Below are 8,278 nucleotides of genomic sequence, written 5' to 3' on the forward strand. Positions count from 1 at the left end.
TCTGCATGAAGTTTGGTGGGAGGAGTAGCACCTGGGCCTGATTAGGGCTGTGCCTGCCTTCCACAATGCTGGCTCCACCTCCTGTGGTGTGTCTGATAACCCTGGCCCTCACTGACAAAGGAAGAAGTTGTGCTCTGGCAGAATGCACCCAAAACAGGTTTGGACTAGGTACAGACACTCTCTGCCTTCAGAGACAAAGGGTTTTGGTGTATAAAAAGGGGGACCCAGACCCCAGAACTTTAGATCACTTCTGGGAATCAAGACGACCCTTTGAAAAGGAGAAGAAACAAGGAAGCTGAAGCAGGAGACTGCCCCTGTGCTGTGCTGTTGCGGTTGTCCTACATTGGTTACTTTATTGCCAAGGAAAGGAAATAAGGAACTTTGGGTGCACTTTTGCAATCTTGAAGAAGAATCTCCAAGGGCTTGAACTGAGCTTGCCTCCTGCCTGAAGTCTCAGGGATACAAGACTTCACCCCAGCTCCCCTGAATTCCCTTGCTGAGGAATTCTGCCTGCAGAGAGATGCCTACTGTGGTTTTGGCCCTCTGAGAAGACTGCGAGTCGCTAGCAACTGGAAGTGGGAAGCGGGACGCAACGAGGAGAAGCGTATCACCGCCGCAGCAGTTGTCATCGCATCGCCGAAGAAGCGTGCCGTGGCTGCAGCTGTTCACCATCGCATCATCGACGAAGCGTGTCGCATCACCGGAGAAGCGTGTCGCTGCCGCAAAGGTCGCGTCGCATCATCGCAGAAGCGTGTCACAGGGCCTGTCGTGGTTCAGAAGTTACTGAGCTCACCGCACGGCTGTTGTCCGTGCACGCATCGCATCCAACGTTGTCTCATCGCATCAAGACGCCATTGTCTCGCATCGCACCAGATCGTCGCATCGCACCGAGGTGCCATCTTGTTGCATCACACCGGATCACAGTAAAAAACCGACACATCACCTCCTCTCTGGTAAGGAACCAATGCATCACCTCCCCTGTGCTGCAGTAAGTAACCGACGCATCACCTCCCTGAAGCAAGGAACCGACGCATCACCTACCCTGCAACCCTTTTGTTTGTATTCCATGACGCATCCAAGGTACTTTGAGAATAAAGTGTTGCATTTACCATTTACATTGAAGTAAGCTATTTCTACCATTTTAAAGTCAATTTTTATTACTGTATTGTCGATTTTTGTTATTTGATCTTGTGTTAAGTCTAGTAAAGATTACCTATTTTTCTAAACTGGTGTGGTGTCCATTCATTTGTAGTGTTTTCACTGTATTACTGTTTGTGTTCACAAATGCTTTACACACTGCCTCTTAGATAAGCCTGTCTGCTCATCCCAAGCTACCAAGGGGTTGAGCAGGGGTTATTTTAGAAGTGTACCCCCCTACCCTGACTAGAAGCGAGGGTCCCTATTTGGTCAAATGTACCTACCTCTGCCAACTAGAGACCCCCAGTTCTAACAATGTTGTATTTGAAAAGTCTAGACAAACAGAGTGTGTGTATTTTTTGAATTCTCTCCTGCCTTTCATTCTTTGTATTTCCTTTATGTGTATCACAGCTGTTTCTTTTAAAGGGGAAGTGTCCACTGTGTTGTGTGACTAGGCCATGGCGAAGACCCGACAAGGTTAAACACTTTGCCAATAAACATTCTTGAAACCGACATGCTGTATGCAGGTTTTGAATCTTGCTATTCCTCATAAGATTTACAGAAATATATATATACAAAAAGGTGCCAAAGCCATTTCTCCGAATGCCAGTGTTTATTCATAAATTCAAGTTGGCAATGTGCAATTTTCAATTTCATTAATGACCTCCTTCCTAACGCGTTTCGGCTCTGGTGTGAGCCTTGGTCACAGGTAAGGCAAGTTACTCAGTGAGAGTAACCATGTGGCTTTAAATGCAGTAGATCTGAGTAGAATACTCGACTTTAGCAGCTTGTTACCTACTGGCGGTTGCCAGTAGGTAGTTATAGTAAGGACCAAGGGCCTTATGTAGGTAGCCTAACATTTACCACTTCATAAATACCGAATTTTACCGATTCGGTATTTATGAAGTGGTAAATGCTATGTAGGTAATCCATTGGTAATTTTTACTGAATCGGAATGGGTCAGTAATTTAGAATCGGTATTTACCGATTCGGTAATGGTAACTGGCATCCCATTGATTCCTATGGGCCAGGAGGCCCATAGGAATCAATGGGAAGCCAGTTACCATTACCGAATCGGTAAATACCGATTCGGTAATGGGGGAGCACAATCAAGGGTGGCAGGGTGTCACAGTGACACCCTGTTGCACCCCTGATTCCTGCATGTGTGCACATGTGGCAGACATACATGCCCTAAGGGCATGTATGTCTGCCACATTGCACACTTCAAAGTGCTAAGAAATGCTATTTTCCAGCTATTCGTCATTTACCACCAACTTTTAGTTGGTGGTAAATAACGAATCCCCACAACATCCACACACTCCCCCTACATATCATTTCAGGATTCGGTATTTACCGAATCGGTAAAATTACCGATTCGGTAATTTTACCGATTCGGTAAATTACCAAATCCTGAAATGGGCCCCCTACATACCAAAAGCCTGAATACCGGTCGGTAACGGGATGATTACCGAAAATCGGCCGTTACCGACCGGTATTGGGCTTCCTACATATGGCCCCTAGTAACCATAGGAAAAGCGTGCTTTTCTTTTTTACCAATAACTTTGGCGCCGGTTGACGAATCTTCGTGATATTTTCAAACCTTGTGAGGCGCTCCGGTCAGCTCCTGTCTTGAAAGGTTCGGGGTGATTCATCAAGCGAGGGCCGAGAAAAAAGGGGGGTCCCAAAACACGTTTTCCCAATGTTAATTTCAATAGGAAAAACTTTAGACAAAGCTAGAGCCCGAACTGCTGAACGGAATTACACCAAATTTGGCAAAAAGGTAGCCCTTGGTTCAGAAAGAGCCCTTTTTAGGTCTCGCTGAGACAGCGAATGCTGTCTCTTTGAGACCTTTTGTAAGTGGGTTTTTGAAAGTGCTTCCCCTGGCATAGAGCTACAGTGCACGAGGCGTACACGCGTGCAAAGCAGCCGTATGGCTTTACGTCGCTCTCCCTCATAGCCCCTCTCCGCCCCCTTCCCAGCTGCTATTTCACACCAGTTTATCACAACTCGCGCTTCTCTCCCCCACCCCCCCACCATCGCGTCTCGCGCTTCCAATGCTTGTTTTAGATTTCTGTGACTCATGTTGCTCCGCTCGCACTCCCCCCTACCAATTCTGAGACGGCTCTCTCTGATGAGGGTGGTTTATAGACTTCTCATAGGAGGCGAGGGTTGATTGAATAATGACTAAAAAAGGCTCATTAAGTCTCAATACTTTCGAATCCACTTCAGGCCGTTAGTTTAGGGTCACAACATCCTAAATCTCTTTAAAATAAACCGTCCAGATACCTAAAAAAAAATGTTATGCGCTTGGAGAAGTCATAAGAGAAACGCTTCTGGGCTCCCAATGTGTGAATCGTGGTTTCAGAAGCTAACTGTCTGCGTAATGTCCTGCCTCTGGACTCCAGAGGCAGGACATTACGCAGACTGTTGCATCTTGCAGCACAGCCTCACTCGCTGTTTGTAACTCTCACTTCGTGGAACACAGTCTGACCCCTTAAACATTTCCAGGTTCCTGCAGCCACTATTCACCCAGAATAAACTGCATTGCTCATGTTTTGTATTTTCACCTCCTAGTGAATGGCTGCATTTTGTTCTTGTTTTGTATTTTCACCTTCATGCATCCGTTTTGCACGACCCTTCAGTCACCAGTACAGTTTCTTAAACGAAACAGTCAAGGCTACACATCCTGGTGCTTTCACTTTCGTTCGCAGCCCTCACACTACCACGGCGCTTCAGTGAATGCCAGCTCCAGCCATTATAAAATGCTTCACCTCCTGCAGCACATGGTGTGTGTTGAAACCTAAGCCTGCTGCTGCGGAGCGAGAGGCGGGAAACCATTGGCTTCATAAGGGAAGAATGCGTGCTCCTTGGGCGATCGTAATGCGTGGAAATCCGACTGGAAACATCCCCTAACGGCCTCCGGACCTGTCACATCTGAAAGGTTTGCTACATAAAACCCGAGAACTTTGCCATGTTTCTTTTCTTTTTTAATTGCCGGGCTGTTTTGTTTTGCCTGCCTGCCTCTACCCAGTGCTTGCATGCACCCCCGCTGCAGCCTGTACCTACATTCAAAATGGTAACACATATGCTGGCGGGGAGCTGTGCATACCGGTGCTAATATCTAAAGGCACAGAGAAGAATGTGTGCGCCTTCTACCACTTTTTTAACTGGTGTAGGAGTTGAGGAGCACAGCTGATCTATGGGTCACAGTGACGGGGTGCATGTGTCTCGGAGTCCTACATGTGCGCCCTGGTGTTTGTTGGCAGTCCAGCCGAGCTGCCACGGATGCCTTCCTGTAAGGTAGCAGTGCTTGCTTTTTTCAGCAATGCTACCCAGTGCAATTTACGTTTTCGAGCTCCCTCCTCCTGTTTTTTTCTGGGTATTTTTTTATCTTCTGCTTTTTGAAATGCCTGTACAACGAGCGTGCTCCAAAAGGGTTGCATGCACCTACAAAAAGAGGCGAGCATTTTTTTTATTAATCAATACAAGATAGATTACTAAATAAAAAGTTGTGCAAAATGTACCTTTTTTATATAGCACGACTGTGCTTTTTTTAAACAAGCATTTGTATAGTCAATTGGTCTTGATTTTGGGACCTTCTAAGTATTTAGTTATGCAGCACAATATTCTTGGTGCAACAACAACTGTTGCATGGCTAAACACTTAAAAGGTCCCAAAGGCGAGACCTATTGGCTATGCCAATGCTTGTTGTTAAATGGTGTAAATCCATTCAGTAGTTGCTAAGAAATTAGAAAATTAAAAAGTTTTCATATCTGTGGCCGAGGAGGGTTTGTGAACCCTACTGAGCACAAGCTTTACTCTGGTTGGCTGCCAACACTCCAAACCAGGAATTGTTGGCAGCTATCTTGAGACTCGGTAGAACCGAATCACAAGAAAATAGTAAAACAAATATAAAAAACGAGAAAAGGGAGCAGGGTACAAACACCCTTACCCCCTAGGCCTGCTCAGGGGGTGCCACAAGGACCCCCTGGGCCAAAAATAGGATTCTGTTTTTTTTAAATTCGGTCGGAAATCGCGTTGGGGTTGCGTATCCCGCCAATATATATATATTTTTTAAATGAAGCGCGGACTCATTAGCCTTTGTGCATTCAACCAAGTTGGCAATCGTGGCCTTCAATTGGGGTGAAGGGTCTGTGGGTAGTGGGGTGTAATTCCTGTGGTCATCTAAGAGGCACCTGCACTCCTTATCATAATCAATGGCGTTCTGAATAACAACCTGCCCACCCTTATCTGCTGATTTTATGACATTGGAGGTATGGGGATTCCAGAGCCTGAAATTCTGCAGCACTCATGTTTTTAAACACTCATGTTTCTTCAAAAGCTTCTACATCATTAAACACTGCCTGTTGAAAAGCACTCTTAGATGACCTCAGGAATTACACTCCACTACCCACAGATCCTTCACCCCAATTGAAGGCCACGATTACCAACTTGGTCAAATGCGCGGAGGCTAATGGGTATATTACCAAGCACGAGGCTGACTTCCTAACAAGAGGGGATGGTATTAGTCCATATTTTTATACTTTGCCAAAACCCGTAAAAATAGACCACCACCACATGGATGTCCAATCGTTTCAGGTATTGGTTCTTTATTAGAGCCTCTGTCAAAGTATTGTGATTTCTTCTTGAAACCCCTCATTCAAAAGACCTCTACTCATCTGAAAGACACCAAAAGCCTCTTGGCTCTCCTGCGAGAGCTTAGAGTAGACAATGACTCGACTATACTGGTCTCTCAGGATATTGAGAGTCTTTATACTTTATTCCCCAGGGTGATGCCTTTTGGGTCCTCAGTGAGGCTTTGTACGCAGCTATTTGGGATTTCCAGACACCCAGGCAGTTTGTTATTGATGGTGCCACTCTAGCACTCAAAAAATTGTTTTTCCAGTACTTTGGGGACCTGTACCTTCAGTCCACAGGAACTTCAAAGGGCAGTACATTCGCCCCAAGCGTAGCTGGAATTTATGTCCACGACTTTGAGTGCAAGCACATACTGACTATAGACAACCCGTACACGTCCTTATTTCCTTCTGGAAGAGATATATAGATGACGTTTTTGTCATCTGGCAAGGTCCTGAATGTACCCTGTTGGAATTCTTTGATTGGATCAACACATATGAGCTCAACCTAAGGTTCTCAAATTGTTTCCATAAAGAAGAAATTATCTTTCTGGATGTGGTTATAATGAAGTCAGAAGGCACACTACTCACGAAAACCCATTATAAACCCACAGCTAAAAACAACATTTAGCCTTCTCCAGTTTCCACCCAAGACCTCAGCGAGAAAATACCCCTTATGGACAGTACCTTCGCATAAGGCGTAACAGCAGTAAGGTGGAGGACTATTGCTTGCAATCTGGTGAACTTACAAGAAAACTGCAAAAGCGCGGCTACTTGACAAATGCTGTAAAACAGCAAGAAATCAACCCCGGGTTGGCTCTCCTGAAGGATGCACCCAAACTGATTGATGAAGTTCCACTTACTTGTGTCATGACGTACAGTACTGCGTCAAACGCTATTTCTAAATCCATCAGAAATATTGGCGGATCCTTGAAAGTAACAATATTAAATGGGAAAAACCTCTGTTCTCTTTTAGGAAGGCAAGAAGCATTAAGGACGCGTTAGTGCATACACGACCAAGAAGGACGAACAGTGACGAAGACCCCTCGGTGCTCAATGCCTGAGGTCCCCCCAGAGTAACAAGTCATTTCCCCTGTGGGTCGTGCAGTGTTTGCCACTTGACTACACCTACAAAAACACTGGATCTGGAGAACAGAAGAACATGGACACAACGTGCACACACAAATTGTAATTCAATGAATGTGGTGTACTTAATCACATACCCGTGCGGATCAAAATATGTGGGGATGACCACTCGAAAAATAAAACAACGGCTTTGCGAACACCAGAGTAATATCCAGTGTAAAAAGAACACCACCAAGCTGACCGAACATTTTTTACAGTCGAACCACACTACCAATGATTTGCGCTGGACTGTTATTGAACAAAACAAACCCGGAAACAGATCATCACAAATTTTGTTCAAGAAAGACCAACGATGGATCTATTGCCTTTCTACACATGTGCAAGGACTCAATGATAATATTCCCTGGGGTTCAGTGATGAGACGCTGAAGCTAAAAACTTTCTCATTCTTGTGAGTCAATGTCCCATGAGCCCATTATTTGGAGTAGGATATCGTGGTTCATAAACTCTCATTAGTAATAATATCTTTCCACTGCTCCCATATACAAAAAAACTAATTTCCTTTTGAACAAGGGACCTCTGTTTCTATTGCTGTGCGTGGAGTGAACATATCTATCCCCTAAAAACTATGTATAACTTCTACCACTAGGATCACCTGGAATTTGAAATATATCATGAGGATCGCACACTAAACGGCTATCCGAGGAGTTTCCCTTCCTCATCTTGTGTCAAAAAACTGAACATAATGGTTTTTTATCACACCCTATAGTTTAAACTAAATGCTATAGTCTGCAAATTTTGACAGTAGCCTGACTGGGGCGCTATTTCTGCAAAAAGCCTGGTCAAAATCTATCCTTCCTCTGTATTTTGCCCCAAAATAAACTGTGTTCTGTGCCATTAAAACTTTATTTTTGTACCATGTAACAAAAACCCAATAAGAGGATTTTTCTATACTAATTTCGTTATTTTATTTGAAACTTTGGTATCCCATAATGAGACAGCAGCTTGAAGGCGGAATACCGTATCAAGAAAGCTTTGTTGAGGTTGGTTTTCATCATCATTCAATCAGATAGTGAGCGTTGCAGTCTTTTTCTACAGCGCTAGCACACATGCATCACATAATCAAGTGAGTGGAGCATCATCACACCACGTGACACTGACGTGTGTGTTGCGCAGAACCGATTTCCCTGCCAGACACTTGCTCTAACTACTCCAGACGCAGACCCCTCTGTATCCTTGGGGTCCACGGAAGGGAGTATGCAGGTGTTGTATGGGTGGTTGCCTTTGACGAAGTGAGTGTTACTATGACCATATCAACGGACTAAGGTAATACTTTGAATAAGATGTCTGTAATGTGACGTTACTATTTTTCTAACCCCTACAGAGTGTGGCTATAAGTCCCGCCCGCCACCAGCACCC

This window comes from Triturus cristatus, chromosome 5_2 (assembly GCF_964204655.1).
Source record: "Triturus cristatus chromosome 5_2, aTriCri1.1, whole genome shotgun sequence".
In the NCBI taxonomy this organism is placed as follows: domain Eukaryota; kingdom Metazoa; phylum Chordata; class Amphibia; order Caudata; family Salamandridae; genus Triturus; species Triturus cristatus.